The following is a 20,426-nucleotide window of genomic DNA, read 5'->3' as shown; positions in this document are numbered from 1 at the left end:
TCAAGACTCACCTAATTCCTACAATACTCGCATCATTGCTATTTTTATCCAAATGGTTAAATTAAGGGTTTTATGTGAGGTTTAATTGGGCCAAGCCTAGGAAGTTGTTTTCTCTTCTCTTCCTCGAATCATGGGCTTTGAACTATGATTTCCTTTTGGTCACGATGACAAGTTGTGGAGTTCTATTAGACATTATTTTTAAGCTTATAAAATAAGTGCTCAAATTATACTATTTTCTAAATAGGTATCCAAACTTTTTTTTGAATCATCTAGGTAACTAACGTTACAATTTTAAATTAAAAAAATTATATTTTAAAAAACAAAAATTTTGAAATAGCCCTAAAACTTTGAAAACCCTCGCTTCAACCCCTAAACCCACATTGGCTACCACCATTTGTCATTGATGAAACTCCACTCGATCTTACCTCTGCCCGACAATTAATAACCATATAAAATCGAGACCAGTCAACATTTGTACCTCGTGAACCCTACGTTAAAAATCGTGAAACCACATGATCCTGACGTCTAATTGGCGGCTGTAACTAGGAAAATGGTAAAGGATACGTGGACAACGATGGTTGTGGTTGGAAAGGGCAATGTCGGTGGGTTAGGGTTAGAGATTTAAGATTTTTAGGGAATTGAGGTTTTTTTTGTAATTAATGAAATTAGGGTTTTTTATAAACTAATAATATTTTTATTTTTTTAAATTACCATGATGTGTGTCACTTAACATAGAAAATTAACAGCAGTTACAGCATGAATACCAAAAGTAGTAACGTTTGTAACGTTAAATACCTGAATGATTCAAAAAAAGTTTGAGCACTTATTTAGAAAAAGTAATATAGTTTGGAAACATATTTTCTTTATCTTATTAGGTGAAAAGATATTATATTTTAACCAATATAGCATATCTACATAGGAAACCTATTTTTTTGCTCTCAATATTTTTATGTCGTATTCCTCTCTTCCTTTATTTTTTGTTTAGCCGGTGGTGATTGTCGACTGTCATATTATGTCTTTGTTTTTATTGAGTTTTTTTTTACTTTTTGTTTTTTTATTGAGTCCTTGCGACACATTTTTTCTCTGTTCTTGTGGCACGTTCCTTATGATTTTCAGTATGTTTTTTGCATACTTCTGCGGTCGTGTTGATACTTCCACAAAGATCCTCACGTCATTTGTTTTCTGATTGGCTTGTTGGTGGTCACGTATTGTCAGATCCCTCTTTAGTAAATGGTCGTTTACCGATATAATCAGAATTGCGTAGCGAAACAATCTGTCAAATTATTTGGTTCGCTTACCACTCTTTTATCATAACGTAAAACTTCTCGTTCAACATAGACAATGAGTTTTATGAAAGTTACTGGATTGTTTTGATATTTGAAGATTTCAATCTCTCCGTGTCTTTGGGTTTAATATTTTTATTTTATGTATGAGTTTTTTGTGACTACTGTCTCCAATTTTCTCTTTGGATGCGTTGTAATTTTGATTCATCCATTTTTATTAATAAAATTCAGTTGCCATTGTTCAAAAAAAATATTGTATTTTCAAAACAAATATCAAGGTTTGAATTTATACAGAATAAAATAAAATGGGTATCCTAAATCATTCGATAATTAATGGATTTCATTTTCAATAACTTCTTAACTAGCTAAAGTTTAAATTAGAATTTATAAGTAAAAGATAATCAAATTAAATTATTATAATAAATTACGCAAATCTGAGATAAACTAAATATGATACGAATACATAAGTTTTACAATATGACATAAACAAAATATAACTGATTTTTGCTGTTGATTTGAGGAGATGAATTAAGCTAAATAACTTATGGACTTAAACGAATACGGTTATATTATTTGGTTTAAAGTTTAATAGAGTGATTAAATTATTTTAATATTAACATTACTAACCATTTAATTTTTAACGGAAAAACAATCATTTTGATAATTTTTAAGTTGAGTAATCATTTTATAATTGTTCTTTTGTTAGCCATATAGACATGTCGAGATTTGTCACAATGAGGGTTGTCTTTATGTGTGGTTTGATATTGTTAATGTTCGTAGCTGTAATGACATTGATATTGTAGATACTCATTTTCATCTCTTTTTTTTTATATATATAATATATAATTTTGAAAACATTTTTGAAAACGTTTATATATTATATAGTTTTTAAAACATTTTAAAAACAAATATAATATATAGTTTTTAAAACATTTTTGAAAATATATATATTATATAGTTTTGAAATCATTGTGAAAACTTATAATATATAGTTTTAAAAACATTTTTGAAAACTATATAATTTTGAAAACATTTTTTAAAAAATATATAATATATAATTTTAAAATATTTTTAAAAATATATATTATATAGATTTTTGGAAAATATTTTTTAGTTTATTTTTATTTTAATTTATTTACCTTTATTTATTTATTTATTTATTATTATTATTACTCATTTTATTTTTATTTTCATTTTGTTGCAAGGTCCATCGGGTCCAACATGTTTGGGCCTGATCCAGCCTAATAAGGTTTAGGGTTTGGAAACCCTAGTCACACATCCCCAGTGAGTGCCACAAGTCAAGGAAGTATGAACGCCAACAGTCACAACAGCACGAGATTTATGGCCGAAGAAATCGAGACTGACCCATCCCGAAATCCTCGGCTAACGACGGGTTTGTTACCACGGCCATCGGAACTGACCAGCACCAGTGGGGGTATAAATACCCCACCACAAATTGAACAAAGGGGGAACCTATCGAAGATCGATCATAGAGCAGAACCAACACTAACACAAAAACCCACCGAGAGCCAGTACAACACTCTGTCAACACAACCACAAAACCACGCCCAAAACCAAGAGCAAACCGAACAAACATTAAACTAAAACATCATCAACAGCCAGACAACACGACCAACGAGAAGGCACAACATCAAAAAAACAAGGCAAATACATCAATATAACCATAAAATACCCAGTCACGTACAAAACCAAAACACACAAGCAACCCCGATCTAAACCCGGAGAAGAGAAACCCGCTTAAAAATCGAAGGGTCGCCGCGAAAAAGGTGAAAATCGAGGCTTGTATGTTAGATCTACGGTTGTTGGGGTCGATTTTGGGGGTTTGGTGGCTAGTTTTGGGTTCACGGTGTTGAGAGGGACGCGTGAGGGGACTTTTTGTTTTTTCGGCCACCGCCAGTGGTGGCAGGCGGCGGCGTCTGATGGTAGTCGGAAATCGCCGGGGAAAGGAGGTTTTGAGAGAGTGAGAGAGTTGGGAGAAATGATATCAGAGGGAAATGGTGAGAATGAGGGGGAGAAAAGAGAGTTTTGGGTATTTATATACCGAGGGCCATTGTGCAAATAATTATTTTTTAAATTCTTTATGCAGTCCCTGATATTTTAAACCGTTTTACAATTCGGTCACTACTTGTAATCTTGCCTCCGAATTTTCAATTCAATCAATTTAATCCTTGCTAGTGTTTTTTTAATTTTGCGAATTAACCCCTCGATTTTTGTTTCTTTCTCTTGCAGTACATTTTCAAAACAATTTCACTCCACCAATTTTTATTTCAATTTAATCCCCTAAGTTTTATTTTATTTTTTAAATTCTCTTTTACTTCGTTTTGTTACTCTTAAAATTTAACACTTTTTAATTTGATTTATTTATTTTGTTTTTACTTATTTTATTTATTTATTTATTTTATTTGTATTTATTTATTTTCCCTTGAATTGTTATTCTATTTTTTTAGTTTTATTTTATTTATTATCATTTTTCCTCTAACATTTTTAGAGAAATCTCCACTAATCAAAGGTAAGTAATTCGAACCGAATTTTTAATTTTCAATTTAAATTTTCAATTTTAGCATTTAAGACAACCGACAAATTAATTGGTACCGAAAGGGCGGTTCAAGGGTGCTAATCCTTCCTTGACCGTAACCGACTCCCGAATCCGACGCGTTTTTGGAACAACGCAGATCAGGTAAGATGGTGTTCGACCCACCTAAATTCGTTTTAAAATGGTCGGTGGCGACTCCAATTCATTTAATTTAAGTCGAAGCCCAATTCTGAGTCCGACAATACTCTTTTTGCTCTATTTAAGTTTAGGAAGTTTTTTTTAACGAAATACAAGATTCATAGTAAAGATAAGTCATTGCCGGTTTTCGGCGTCGGAGTTGCATTTATTGATGAAAGTTCCATTCACTCATTTGCTTCTCAACTAATCGAGAAGGTGATTGGGGATATAAGATCAATTGTGTCGAATCTAGGCCCACCGTTAAAAGAGTTGTTTGTTGTTCCGGTTGAGAATATTTTCGCTTCGGTTGGTATTGATTGTAAAGAGAGTTGAAGAAGTTATTGGATGTCATTGATGACGTTACTTGGAAATAAGATCTTCTCATTCATTTACGAATGTTGTCCTTGCAAAAGGTTTGATACTAAATTTTACATTTGAACTGGAAAACGGGTTATTTCCCACACTAACGTAGTTTTAAAATTGACCTAAAATGTCAAGATTAAAACCACCAAAGGTTGCACAACGGATAAACCTGTCAAACTATTGAATATTGAAACACAATGGAAAAGAACTGAATAAAAAACAATAAAGGAGAGAACACACCAAATTTACGAGGTTCGACGAGAATATCGTTTACTCCTCGGGCACCACACCGGATGATAACTTCACTATATCGCCAATATTACAACAAATGGAATTCTTTGGAATTCCCAAAGTGGGAGAATGAAGAATACAAGAGGAAGAGAGAACTTGTTTTTGGGATGATTTCTAATGGAAATACTTAGGCCTATTTATAGTTGAGTTTCAAGAACAATATGTTCAAAGTTTGGCCACATACCAAAGAATTTTCCAATGTGTACAAGTTAGCCACCAAATATGAAATTCACATGTTCAAAGTTTGGCCACCAACCAAGATGAAATTTCCAATAAGTTGGCCACCAACCAAGATGAAATTTCCAACTTGTCAACTTAATTTCTAGACAAATCTAACAAATCTCCACCTTGGCTTGAAATTACCAAGCCTACTCAACTTCTTCAACTCCCCAAATTTGTAGTGCCTCTAATTGCGCTCACAAGCGCCACACACCCGAAGGTGTTCATATTTTCAGGATGTTAATCAAGTTCAAACAATGATTGAACTTGATTACTGTTACCACCTTGGTCATCATATCTGCAGTATTTTCTGATGTCGCAATTTTCTAAAGTAGAATCTTTCTTTCTTCAAAGATCTCCCGTACAAAGTGATACCTCACGTCGATATGCTTAGTCCTTGAATGGTAGACTTGATTTTTCGCTAAGTGAATAGCGCTCTGACTGTCACAATAGAGACTAATGTGACTTTGAACAACTCCCAAGTCTTCCATCAACCCGTTAAGCCAAATTGCTTCCTTTACAGCCTCTGAAACTGCCATGTATTCTGCCTCTGTAGTAGACAAGGCCACCGTAGATTACAATGTAGACTTCCAACTTACTGGGGCTTTAGCAAGAGTAAACAAATACCCAGTAGTTGATCGACGCTTATCCAAATCACCAGCATAATCGGAATCGACATATCCAACCATACACTGACCAAGTGCTTCATCCTGTTCAAAAACTAAACCAACATCCACGGTTTGTTGGAGATATCGTAGAATCCATTTCACAGCTTGCCAATGTCCTTCTCCAGGATCATGCATGTACCTGCTCACAACTCTAACTGCTTGTGAAATGTCAGGACGCATACACACCATTGCATACATCAAGCTCCCAACTGCATTAGTATATGGAACTTTTTTCCATATACACTCGTTCTTCGTTAGTTTTAGGAGATAATTGAGAACTAAGTTTCAAATGAGAAGCCAATGGGATACTTACATGTTTGGTATTTTCATTCATGCCAAAACATTATAATACCTTTCTCAGATACTGCTTCTGTGTTAAACAAAGCTTCCCTCTCTGTCTATCTCTGCTTATCTCCATACCAAGAATCTTCTTGGCCTCACCTAGATCTTTCATCTCAAACTCTTGATTCAACTGAGCCTTTAATTTGTCTATCTCCTTTTGACTCTTCGAAGCGATCAACATATCGTCAACGTACAAGAGAAGATAAATGAAAGATCCATCTTTGAGCTTTTGCAAATACACACAATGATTATATTTGCTTCTAGTATACTTTTGCCTCCTCATAAAGCTATCAAATCGCTTGTACCACTGCCTCGGAGATTGCTTCAATCCATATAGCGATTTGTTCAGCTTACAAACCTATTTCTCACAACCACCATCTTTGTATCCTTCTGGCTGTGTCATATAGATCTCCTCTTCTAAATCACCGTGCAAGAAAGCCGTATTTACATCAAGTTGAGCTAGCTCCAAATTCAACTGTGCTACCAAGGCCAACAATATTCTAATGGAGGAATGCTTTACAACAGGGGAAAATACTTCATTGTAGTCGATTCCCTCCTTTTGAGCGTAGCCTTTAGCTACCAACCGTGCCTTGTAGCGAACATCTTTGTTTACAAATACCCACTTGCATCCAATGGCTCTTTTACCTTTCGGTAATTGTGCCAGTTTCCAAGTGTCGTTCTTTTGGAGAGATTGCATTTCTTCATCCATGACACTTTTCCACTTATCACTTTCCAAGCTTTGTATTGCTTCTTGGTAAGTGATAGAGATATCATCATCAACAACTGGAAGAGCATAGGCCACCATATCAACAAATCGAGCAGGTCTACGAATTTCTCTCCTTGGCCTTGTAACTGCAAGTGTTTCTGGTGTCTCCAATGGTTCTTGGGTTTGAACCTCTTCATCTTATGATTCTTCTATTGGAGTTGAAGAATCAGCTGCATCAACTTCTGGGATCGTCATCTGCTGAAACTCCACCTGTTTTGGAGTATGCTCCACCTGCTGCGGAGTACTACTTGTCTGGACAGCTTCACTTGTTACCTTATTTACTAGGGCAGATTCATCAAAGGTAACATCTCTGCTATAAATTATCTTCTTGGTGTCTAAACACCAAAGGCGGAATCCCTTCACTCCATGGGTGATTCCCATAAAGAGAGCATTCTTTGCTCTCGGATCAAGCTTGGATTCCTTCACATGATAATAAGCAGTGGATCCAAATACATGTAAGGAATCATAATCAGTAGCAGGTTTTCCAGACCATACCTCCAATGGTGTTTTTCCTCCTATTGCTGATGACGGCAGACGATTAATGAGATGGCCAGCATATGTCACATCCTCAGCCCAAAATGCCTTGCCTAACCCAGCATTAGACAACATACATCGAACTTTCTCCAATAATGTTCGATTCATACGCTCTGCCACCCCATTCTGTTGTGGTGTATGTCTAACAGTGAAGTGTCGAACAATACCATACTCATGGAAAACGTCAAAGAATGGGTCACTTTTATATTCCCCTCTATTGTCTGTCCTAAGATGTTTGATCTTTCTACCAGTCTGGTTCTCGATCATATTTTTCCATTTCAGGAAAATTTGAAGCACTTCATCTTTAGACTTCATCGGATACACCCAAACTCTTCTGGAAAAGTCATCTACAAAAGTTACAAAATAATGGTTTCCTCCCAAAGATGATGTCTTTGAAGGACCCCATACATCTGAGTGAATATAATCTACAATATCTTTTGTATTATGTATAGTGGTGCCAAACTTCACTCTCTTCTACTTTCCCAGAACACAATGCTCGCAAAAGTTCAATTTGCAAGCCTTTGCACCTTTCAACAATCCTTTCTTTGCCAGAATTTGCAAGGATTTCTCTCCAGCATGTCCCAACCGCATATGCCACAACTGGGTTGCGTCCAAATCATCACCTCCGGAAGCTGCTGCAACTGCTCCAATAATTGTACTACCTTGGTAGTAATACAAATTATTTTTCCTGATGCCCTTCATCATCACAAGTGTGCCATATGTGACTTTTAAAACTCCATCTCTCATAGTGACTACTGAGCCTTTGGATTCTAAGGCTCCCAACGAGATGAGATTTTTCTTCAAATTGGGCACGTATCGAACATCCGTCAGAACTCTGGTTGATCCATCTTGATTCTTCAATCGAATTGAACCTATCCCAACAGTTTTACAGGCATTGTCATTGCCCATATAAACAACTCCTGCATTTAGTTCCACTAAATCGGAGAACCACTCCTGATTAGGGGACATATGATAGGTGCAACCCGAATATAATATCCACTCATCGGAATGGAATGTTGTTGATGAAGCAACCAATGATATGTCAGAGTCATGTGCATCATGCTCTGCAACACATGCATCTGGAGCAGCTTTTCCTTTATTCTTCAGCTTCGGACAATCTTTCTTCCAATGGTCTTTCTCATGACAAAAGGCACATTCATCTTTTCCCAGTCTGGACTTCGACTTTGATCTCCTTCTCCACTTTGGCTTTTGACTTTTCGAGCGACCTCTTGCCACCATGGCCTCCGCTGCTTCGTACTTGCTCTCGTTCTTGGTTTTCTTCCTGAGTTCATAACTATACAAAGCAGCAGTTACATCTTTAAGGGTAACATTATCCTTACCATGAAGTAACGTTGTCTCAAGGTGCTCAAATTCATCTAGAAGAGATGACAACAACATCAAAGCCAAATCTTCATCTTTGAAGGTTTCATCCATGCCCAATAAGTCTTCCACTAGCTCATTGAACGCAGTGATGTGTTCATTCATACTGGTGCCTGGTTGATAATCAAATCCGAATAATCTTTTCTTCATGTGGAGACGATTCTGAGAGCTTTTCTTCAGGAATTTTTCCTCTAAATCTTTCCACATCTTACTTGTAGAAGTCTCGTTCTTGTAGCCATACTTCTGCTCCCTGGAAAGACAAGATCGAATCGTACTGTACGCCAAACGATTGATTGTTCCCCATTCTTTCTCCTCCATATATTCAGGCTTTTCTTCCTCAATGGCGATGTCTAGACCTTGTTGGAATAAAGCGTCTAACACCTCGCCTTGCTACATGCCAAAATGATCGGATCCATCGAATAACTCCACCGAGAAATTTGCATTTGACATCACCCTCCTCACCGGTCCAGATGAAGAGCTTGATGTCTCAACTGATCCATATTTTGGCATTTTAATTCTAACGAACAATATTCAATATCACGAACTGTATCTTTTCAGCAATGGAACCACCAAGATAACCTCAACCGAATCTCTGATACCAATTATTGGGGAAAACGGGTTATTTCCCACATGAACATAGTTTTAAAATTGACCTAAAATGTCAAGATTAAAACCACCAAAGGTTGCACAGCGGATAAACCTGTCAAACTATTGAATATTGAAACACAATGGAAAAGAACCGAATAAAAAATAATAAAGGAGAGAACACACCAAATTTACGAGGTTCGACGAGAATATCGTTTACTCCTCGGGCACCACACCGGATGATAACTTCACTATATCGCCAATATTACAACAAATGGAATTCTTTGGAATTCCCAAAGTGGGAGAATGAAGAATACAAGAGGAAGAGAGAACTTGTTTTTGGGATGATTTCTAATGGAAATACTTAGGCCTATTTATAGTTGAGTTTCAAGAACAATATGTTCAAAGTTTGGCCACCTACCAAAGAATTTTCCAATATGTACAAGTTAGCCACCAAATATGAAATTCACATGTTCAAAGTTTGGCCACCAACCAAGATGAAATTTCCAATAAGTTGGCCACCAACCAAGATGAAATTTTCAACTTGTCAACTTAATTTCTAGACAAATCTAACAGTCCTTGCAAAAGGTTTGATACTAAATTTTACATTTGAACTGGAAAATGAATGTGGAGAATTGATTAATGATCCTGTTGTAGATTGCTTCTGAAAATGGGTACACTAGAGTTGTGCTAGGATCCTGCACTTCGAGGATTGCTTGCCATGTCATTTCTGCCACAGTAAAGGTGTGTCCTCGTTTGACCATTGCTTGGAAAAGCTATTTCTATTTTCTATGGTGAACAAATCAACTTATTTTATAGGTAGAGTAAGAAGCTTAGATGTTTGTCTTTAGTTCAGGTTGGTAAGGGATTATCTGAAGGAGCTTTGAGGTTGGTCTGAGGTCTAATGATACATGGTGTGTGTCAGATATAGGTATATGTCTGACATGGGGATGGGGTGGTAAGTTTTCCCATGTATGAGAGTTTATATCCCCATATCCTTCTGTTAGACATGAGTATGAACCGAAGAGTTGGAGCAATCTATAATTTGGTCTGGCAAATTGCTAGACAGAATGGTAGATTAGAGGAGTTGCCATAACTTGATGCAAAAACTAACACGATTAAGTGCAATTGTAAAACAAATTTGGCTATGTACTGGAAATTGATTCGTTTTTTTGGTTTTCTACCTTAGTCATTAGTTGTCATTGCAGGTTATAAGAAGTTAAAACAAGAAACATGCATGAAATTGAGGAGGTTGTGCTTGGTACTGTAATAAAATATAACTTGGAGAGCCGTAAACGATCATTTTATCTTCATAATAAACTAGTTTATATTTTCTGGTCCCATGACCTCAAACCCCCCTCCTGCACTGTTAACCTAGATAATCATTCACAATTACTTGCTCTTTGAGTTCTCATTATAATTCACTACCCATCTGATTTGATCACTTTGCTCTTTTCAGGGCCAGGGCTATTCTTTATCAGCTGACATACAGTATGTTGATTCGAGATGGGAGATTCCTGTCATGCTTCCACTTCGTGATTGTCCTGCACAAGAGCTCAACACCCTTTGCAGCCTTGATAGGTTTGAAACCTTGTACTTCATATTTGGTTTTCATTTTTGCATTAGAATTTATATAATTTTAGTTGGATGTTCTGTTTAATCAGGTTTACCTCGTTTATCCATTATGTGAAAATCATATAATCTTGTGAAAATATGTCTACCTAATTAATCACCTAATTTATAACTGAATGGCTGGTCTAAACTCATTTTGTCTGGGCAGTCTGAAGATAGTGGAGTTGCTTAGCAGTCCATGCTCCGGCATCAATGGCTTGGTATCATCATTTGTTAAAGTGCCGCAGGTAGAACTTGTTGGTCACATTCTATTATTTTCCTATGTACTGCTAGTTATACCATCTTCTTGGGGGTATAGTTTTTGCACAGTCTTTCTGTTCTGGTTTGGAGAGCTTGTAAATTAGGCAGCGTGCCATGCCTCATTGAGCAGTTCAATTTCATGTCTCTCCTTTGAACCCCAAAGTTGATTTTCTTCAACTGGATTAAGTTATGTGCGATCCAGGCACTTATTTTACTTGGAAAAGGAAATTCCATTTGTAGTTAGTCATTTAATGTGTGACCAGTAGCAGTTTGTCTTCCCGGAAGTTTCTTTTAATCTGAACTAAACCAGCGTGTGCTTAACCAAACTTTTTTTTCCAGGAAGAAAATCCTTCTCGAGAGTGCACAATTGTACGAACAGCTGGGAAGCTCACTCCATTTCACTTCAACGCGATTCCAGAAATCGATGACTCTAATGTTCCTTCGGCAACTCGTAGACATCACAGGAGACATGGTCTCAAGTCAAATGGATCTCTCTCTTCCGAGTCGTTTTGCCCTATTTGCAATAGTCTGCTCAAAAAATCAAACTGTCCAAGTTTGAGAAATGAAAGTCCACAAACTTCAGATCTTTTTGTTGCTGCTTGTTCAAGTTGCCATTTTCAGATACTTCTTAAAGACCCCTTGAAGACACTAAATTTCATCGGTTTTAAATGATGTCGTTATATTATATGATATTTACTAACTATATTATATAATATACGCACTTATGTATTTTTTATGTTTGTATACAGGCCCATCACAAACAAAACCAGCCCACGTGTGTAGCCCATGCGTGGATCAGATCAGCCAGCTAGGGTTTCCAAGCACCGTTCCTCACGAGTCCTCGCACAGCATGCTCTCTCCCCGCAGTAGCCTCCACCAAACACGTAGATGACTGGCCGGTTTTCTCGGCATTGTTGTTTCATGCAAATAACCAAAAACGAGTCAATCACATGAGACTCTCAATAAAACCGAAACTAGAGAGCAATTTCAACACAACTAGACTCGTAAAAATAGGTATTTTGTGTCCTATAAATTAATGTAATCCCCACACAACAGGGGACACAGAGAGATACCAGAGAGGGTTGACACGAAATTACCATACATAATACGAGCAATTAGATTGTAATCTCGAAGCATTTGTAACGAGTTTGAGGAGAAATAAAAAGGTAGCATCCTTTTACCTTCGTTTTTTTTTTACTCTTTCACTTTTGCATGTTGAATATTGTAGAGATTCGCTTGGAAACGACCCCAAAAACATTTTTTTGGCCGATGAACAGAGTGACCCTTATTTTTCGAAGCTTATTTCCTAGATCTGCGTTTTTTAAGCCGATTTTTGAAAAACCACTTGGATTTTTGGACCGTGGAAAGAGAATGATTTTTAAAAACGGCGGGTTTTGTGGTGGATCACCGCCGATGAGCAGCGGCGAGGCGGTAACCACCACTTTCAGGCGGTGGCGCACGACCCTTGTTCTTGGAGACTCAAGAACATTACAGAGAAAATGGGAGAATGGAATGGCTCTGGTTTTCCAAATGAAACAATGAAGGTTTTTTTTGTTTTTTTTTAAGTTATATAGTAAGCCCGAATTCGATACATCGACCTGACCCAATGCCATACGACCCGTGTGTTTTCGTTATAAGAAGGGTAAATCGCGTTTTGGTCCCTTTATATTTCAAAAGACCTCGTTTGGACCCAGAATTTAATTTTCACATCGAATTTCTTTCTAATTTGGCCACTATATTTCCTTCCTTTTCATTTAATCCCGACGAACTTCATTTGGTCATTAAATTTTAATTCTTTTTTTAATTTTTATTTATTTATTTACATATGTTATTTTATTTATATAAATATATTGTATATCACGTTTTATTAATTTGACTATATAGATTATATAATTAGTTTGTATATATATATATATTACTTATTATCTATTTTATATCCTATATTTATATATCCTATATTTATATATATACATATATGTTTTTCTACTATTTTTCTTTTTTTATACTATTTTCATTTTCTTATTATTCTTTTGCCGTTATTATTGTTATTATTATTTATATTCTTTCTTTATCGTTGTTATTACATGTTATGTAAATTTATTATTTGGTAAATTTCACTTTATCATTGTTTCTTAAAGTCTTCCATTTTCTTTTGTATTGTTATTATTTCCTTTATGTTATGCATTTTATTTATATATATCTTTATTCATAGTTGTTTTTTTGTCTTGCTTACATTTTTCTTTGCATGTATTATTTTCTCTACTTTATTGCATTTATGTTTATTTTCTTTATTTTATTCCTTTTTACTTTCTTTTTCATTTTTCCATCTAACACATCATTGGACTTTTAAAGAGTACGCTTTCAACTCATTAAGGGTAAGTAATTCGAATCAAATTTTGCCTTTTAATTTAACTTGCAATTTTCTTAATCAAAGACAACTAGAAATTACGTAGTACCGAAAGGGCGGTTCAAGGGTGCTAATCCTTCCTTGACAGTAACCGACTCCCAAACCCGACACATCTTTGGAAAGATGCAGATCAGGTAAGAAATAGGGTATCCGATCAACCTATTTGTTTTAAATAAATGATCGGTGGCGACTCCAATCCACAGTTTTCAAGTCGAAGCCCAATTTCGGGCCCAACCGAAAGACGGTCGTGACAGCTTGGAGACTCCACTGGGAACACAGGTAAGTGAGTCAGGCTAAGGTAATTTCCAGTTGTCTTTTTAACGAAAAGGGTAAGTTTAAATTTTAAGGTAACATTTCGATCCTTATTGCTTACTTTTGATTATATTTTTTCGAGTAAATAGTTGTACTAATCGTTTTCTCAATGATTTCAGCCCTTAAAGTCTTTTTTCATCTAAGGCTCTAAACCCGAGCTCTGAACTCGTTTTAAGTGGAGGTGAAAGCGACGCATTCGTTTGAATTTATTCACCGCATATGCCTTGCAAGTAACCTTCGGGATTCATATACCTTATGTCTTCGTGTGAATTTATTCTCCGCATAGCCATAAGGGAATGTGTCCTCTCGAGTTTAACTTAGTCCACACAAGCCTGTGATGGGTTTAGGACTAAGGGTCTGGCAAGCCCAAGGGGGCACCAGCAAGGAGAACTCGGGTACCGTTTTTTTAACACCTAAACTGGGAGACTTTAAAGAATTAGAGGCTACCCCGAAACCATATTCCGAAACCTAGGATTGTTTTTTTTACCTTAACCATGTTCATTTTTTGTTTCTTTCCCTTTTGTCAATTTTGTTTATATTTTTATTGTACTAACTTTTTGCCTGTGTTTGTTTTTTAGCATTTGCATCATAACACGAGGCCATTGATCCTTAAAAAGCGTTTATTACACATAAAATAATCTGAACAAATGGACAAAGGTGTTGTAATACAAGAGATTAAAAACCCTGAGGTACGTCTATGGTTCGAGAAGACTCAGAAGGAAAAGGGAGACAATCTTAAAAGAAGCTATGTGTCAGAGCTGGTCAGCTATGCCTCTATCAGCCTAAAACAGAATGACGTGCAAGAGCTTCGAGACATCTGGGACAGTTGGAAGAATGATCAGAAACAGAAATTCAGCCAACGGTATGGTGACATTGCACTTTTGCTTCATATCAAGACCGATGAGCCCTTAATCAGAGCATTGGTTCAATTCTGGAACCCGGGATACAGTTGCTTTACTTTTAATCAGGAGGACATGGTGCCCACCATTGAGGAGTACACTACACTGTTGCATTGTGAAAACATCAAACTGGAGCGGGCCTACCTTAAGCACCTTAAAAGCCAACCTTTCAAAAATGCACTAGCTAAGGTTGCCGGAGTTTATGAAAAATGGGTAACTGACCGAGCTCGATGTAAGGGTAGTGGAGAAGGAATCGCTTGGCTTCATATCAAGCAACTAATGAAGCACCATCCCGATGAGTGGAAGACAATAGACCTGTTTGCATTAGGTCTGTATGGTCTAATTATATTCCCAAAGACCTTGGGATACATCGATGCCGCTGTAGTGGAGCTATTCGAACAACTCCCGAGGAGGGTCAATCCAGCACTGACCATCTTAGACGAGACTTTCTGATCTCTCAACCATTGTAGAAGAACTGGCGGAGGAAGGTTCACTGGGTGTGTTCAACTCCTTCAAGTCTGGATTCACAGTTACTTTTGGAAGACCAACGGGGTTGCTTACCGCCATTTCAGCACCACATATTCACCTCTAGGTGAATTCATCACCATGAAATGGCATGAAGGCGCCTCAAAGGAAAAATGGATGAAGGTCTTTACGCATCTTCAGGACCGGGATATTGTCTGGAGAGCCCCCTGGTTGTTCCTCAGTGACGTTCTTTTCCGATGTTGGGACTCTGACACTATGACCTTACTTGGACTTTGGGGTGCGGTCGGGTATGCTCCATTGTTAGCACTTAGACAGCATGGGGCACGTCAGTTTGTCCCAGCAACATGCAGACTAGCTAGATCGGAGTTTGAGTATCACAGTGACAACTATAAGAAGATGATCAAAGAAGCAGCCGATTCATGGAGGAAAGTATTTCGGATGGATATTGTAGCTGCCAGAAGCATGCTCACTCCGGATTATGTGGAGTGGCGAAGATTGAGGAAAAATGACAACATCCCTGTGCCAGACTGTGAGGACACCCGGACCATAGAAGAACATCTCAGGCATGTCCCTTCTGAGCTTGAGATAGCCAAGACCGAGTTTGAAGCTGTGAATAATGAGCTAAAGCAGAGGATAAGGGAACTTGAATCCGAGCGCTATCAGTGGAAGCTAGATGCCGACTCTCAGAAAGATCGAGCAGATAAACTGGAAAGAGAACAGAAAAGAGTCCGTTTTGAGCTCGAAGACTTGAGAAAGGTATATCAAGATAAGGTCAAGGATAACTCCAAGTTGAAGGTAACCTCTGAATACTGGAAAGATGAAACTCATAGCCTGAAAAGAAAGTTCGAGGGGCCTGATGAGAGAGTTTGGAAGGAGCAGATGAAGACTGCCCAAAGACGCTTGGCAGATAGTCAATATCAGAACCAGCGCTTGAGAGTTCGGGTAGCTGACTTAGAAAAACAGCATGAGAAAGATGGCAAAACAATAGCAGAGTTAGAAGCTATTGTAGATGGGTTCAAGAGGAAAACAAACGAGCTTCAGATAGTGCCATTCGATGGAGGATTACAATGTTGTTTCCGTTAGGAACAAGCACAGCGAAGGGTAAGGGCCCGAGATACAACCAGCCGAGATTTCCTGGATCAAGTGCAAAAAGTAGCCCGTCATCTTCACTGCCTAGCAAGGGAAGCTGGAGTGGTTCGACAAGGCATTCAACCAGTGACAGATGAAGGCAGAAGACTTGTCAACCTACTGGAGGTCATTCGGGGTCTAGAGGATTTAGTCCGAATGCACCTTTAATTTGTTTTTATGTCTCTTAAAAGATAAAACATTTTTTTTCTGAATAAGGATTATTTATAATAATGAACACTTTTCTGGATCAATGCCTCCAAATTGCATACAGTATACGTTGCATATTTTGCATTTTATATCTCATATTAGTTTTTTATTTTATATTTTCCATGCTTTTACATTCATATTAACTAACAGAACATGTCTCAGACACCAAGCTTACCACCACAAGCATTAGATACGCATCACCCGCACAATACTCGAGCAAAAAGATACAAATAGAGGCTAGAATGGAGAAGATCGAAGAGAACATGGAAAGACTGCAGAAAGAACTGGAGGATAAAATGACTCAAAATAGTCAAAGTACTCTGGAGTGCATCAAGAAAAACCAGGAGTCCTTGGTCGACCAAATCGTGGCCAAGTTGTCGGGTTTACAACAAGCTAGTGCATCAGGGGGCATTTCTTCTGATGGGGTGGCCATACCACCAACCCCGCAAGTGGTTATCTCACCCGGAGTATTACCCGGGAACTCATCCGCTACCAAAGTGAAAGTTGTACCTACTGTTAGGATACAAACTTCTACAATCATCCCTGACGATCATCCGGATGATTATCATGTCCCAGACTTTGATGAGGAAGATAAAGCCAAAAAGGTGGAAGAAAAGATAAAAATGTTAGAAGATCAAATGAAGATGGTCCAGGGAGACCATGATTATTATGGAGTGGAAGCAATGGAGCTGAGCCTAGTTCCAGACTTGGTGCTTCCACCAAAGTTTAAAGTTCCTGAGTTTGAGAAGTTCGACAGGAATAGCTGCCCTTCAGCCCATATCACTATGTTCTGTTGAAAGATGACATGATATGGGGGGAATGACCAACTCCTGATCCATTGCTTTCAGGAGAGCCTGTCTGGTTCAGCTATTCGGTGGTACAACCAGCTTAGCCGAACTCATATCAAGATGTGGAAAGAGTTAGCCAAGTATTTCTTGGAGCAGTATAAGCATATCAACGATATGAGACCAGACCGGGTTATGTTACAAAGCCTGGAGAAGAAACACAATGAGAGTTTCCGACAGTACGCACAGAGATGGAGGGATTTATCTGTGCAAGTTCATCCACCCTTGGATGAAAAGGAAACTATAAAGTTGTTTTTACAGACCCTGAAGGTACCTTACTTCGGGCACTTGGTAGCAATCACGTCGGGAAGTTTCTCAGATTTAGTCATGGCCGGTGAAATGATCTAGTTGGCCATTAAACAAGGAAAGATTGAGGGATGAGACTCCAGTAAAAAACCTCCCATGAAAAACAAAGAGCGAGAGATCAACAATGTAAGCACCTACAACGTCAACAAGGGGGTTACGATCTCAAGTTCAAATTCCACAATAGCTGTACCATCCGGTACTTCTAGACAGAACCAGAGGGAACCAAGAAGGGAAAGGGAGCAGTTTGACCCCATTCCTATGACGTATAAAGAATTATACCAACATCATTTCGACACTCATGCAGTGTCGCCTTATCCTATGAACCCAATAAATCCCCTTACCCGAAATGGTATGACGAGAACGCTCACTGCGAATACCACGGCGGTGTGCAGGGGCATTCGATTGAAAGTTGTCTCATATTCAAGAGACTTGAGCAACGAATGCGGAACAAGAATTGGATCACTTTCAACTCCAGAGCACCAAACGTTGCCCAGAATCCCTTGCCCAATCATCAGGAGACAGGAATCAATGCCGTTACTACCGAAGGGGGCAGGAGAACCAAATCGAGGGTTTCAGAGATCAAATCTCCTTTGGCTTGGGTATGGAGCCAAATGGTAAAGGCGGAATTTCTTGCACCATATCCAGATACGACAGAAAATGAAAATGGTAACCATTGTTGTTACTACAATAAAGAAGGGCATAAAGTGCAAGATTGCCCAAAATTCAGATTGTTAGTCCAGCTCATGATGGACCAGAAAGAGTTGGAGTTTTGCGAAGAAATTCAAGATTCTTTGGAAGTAGATGTTTGTGCCACCGGAGAATCATCAGACATAAGATTTGGTAGGGGTAGTCCTTTGATAATTACCCCTAAGGCAAATACGACAGTGACAACACCAGCCAAGGTGGTAATCACAGTACCTCGGCCATTTCAATATAAGGACAATCGACAAGTGCCATGGAAATATGAATGCCAGGTGAGTACTTCCAAAGGATGCGATAGCAAAGTGGGGCAAAGATCACTTTAGCCATTCAAAGAAGATGTGCTAGTGGTCAATGAACCTATAAAGGAGGAAGAAGCTAGAGAGTTCCTCAAGATTTTGAAGAACAATGAGTACAACATTGTAGAACAGTTCCACAACTTACCTACGCGTACTTCAATGCTAGCACTATTTATAAATTCGAAGGCGCACCGAGAAGCACTGTTGAATGTCCTTAATTAAACGTTCGTGCCACAAGACATACCAGTCAGCAAGATGGATCGACTGGTGAACAATATTCAAGCTGATAATCTCATCTCGTTTTCAGATGATGAGATTCCATCTGGAGGAAGAGGCCAAACAAAGGCGTTACACATTACTACCTACTGTAAGGGGCACGCTTTACTAAGCGTCTTAATCGATAACGGCTCAGCCCTGAATGTGATGCCCTTTGTTACATTGAAGAGGCTACCAATAGATACATCTCATATGAGAGCTTGTCATAATGTGGTCCGAGCATTTGACGGGACTAAAAGAGAGGTAATCGGAAAGATCGAGGTACCGTTGACCATCGGACCAGCCACCTATGATGTTGAGTTCCTTGTGATGGATATCATGCCGTCCTATAGCTATCTTTTGGGAAGGCCATGGATTCATCAAGCAGGTGCAGTACCCTTCACGTTGCACCAAAAAGTTAAATTTGTTATTAACGGGGCCTTAGTAATTATCAATACTGAGGAAGATATCATGGCAAGCGTGACCACGGAGGCCCCATACATCGAAGTAGACGAGGAAGCGGTAGAATGTTCTTTCTGCTTCTTAGAATTTGTGAATACCACATTCATGGCGGAAGGAAAGAAGATTCCAAGACCCCGACTCTCCAAATGTACAAAGATAGAGATCAAGCAAACCCTGGGCTGAGACGCCAGGACCGGGAGAGGTTTCGGGAAATATTTGCAAGGAAAGATTAAACTTGTCCTTCCTGTTTCAAAATTAGACCAATTTGGGCTCGGTTTTCAATCCAGTTATCATGAAAAGAGAAAGGAGGTCCAAAAGAATCGGGAGAGAAGATTAGCCAAGTTGACTCGAAACGAACTCCAATGGAAGCCTATAACATTCCCGCCTCTTTTCAGAACATTCAAGTCAGGTGATTATGTGTTTGAAACCACCCTATCCGAGTTAGAAGCAGCTCTGGGAGATCTGAACATCAATGCCGTGACCACAGAAGATGTTGACAATGGAGATAGATCCGGGATATGCCCTCTGCCACTTGGGTTCATGCCTAGCAGTTGGTCGGTTAAAGAACTACCTGTGGTTTACAAGAATCTTTCAGAGTAATATTCGAACTATCCCTATTTTCCTATACCCGGGGCAATAGGTGATCTTTTGTAAGGGTAAATAAACATTTTGTTTAAGTTTAATAAAAGATGCATTCTTCTTGTTTCGATGGCAAACAAAATTTTCTTTTATTTTTGAATTCATTGTCTATCTCCTTCATTCCAGTACTTCATTTCCAGTTACTCTCGAAGTTAATTCTTGACTGTTCTGTGTGGGATATTATCCTCTCACGCATACACATTTGTTTCCTTTCAGGTTCCCAGATAACGATAGTGTAAGCACTGATGATCCTGATCCGAAGGAGGATTTTGAATCAACCATTTGCCTTGGGGAATTTGATGAATGCGATAATGAAGAGGAGTGCAACTTGCCTAGCGAATTGTTGAGAATGATAGAAAGAGAAGAAAAGCAAATACTGCCACATGAGGAGGTGGTCGAAATCTTAAATTTGGGCACTAAGGAAGATTGAAAGGAGGTTAAAATCGGC

At 38.2% G+C, this 20,426-nt stretch overlaps 1 pseudogene; it reads left to right on the top strand.

Moving 5' to 3' along the window:
• The first annotated feature begins 2,624 nt into the window (after positions 1-2,624).
• LOC120200310 overlaps positions 2,625-20,426 on the top strand; it is a 35,156-nt pseudogene continuing 17,354 nt past the window's right edge.

Source organism: Hibiscus syriacus, unplaced genomic scaffold (genome assembly GCF_006381635.1).
Source record: "Hibiscus syriacus cultivar Baekdansim isolate YM2019G1 unplaced genomic scaffold, ASM638163v2 tig00005939_pilon, whole genome shotgun sequence".
Lineage (NCBI taxonomy): Eukaryota > Viridiplantae > Streptophyta > Magnoliopsida > Malvales > Malvaceae > Hibiscus > Hibiscus syriacus.
The sequence above is the reverse complement of the archived record's forward strand: the minus strand, read 5'-3'. Positions and strand labels throughout refer to the sequence as shown.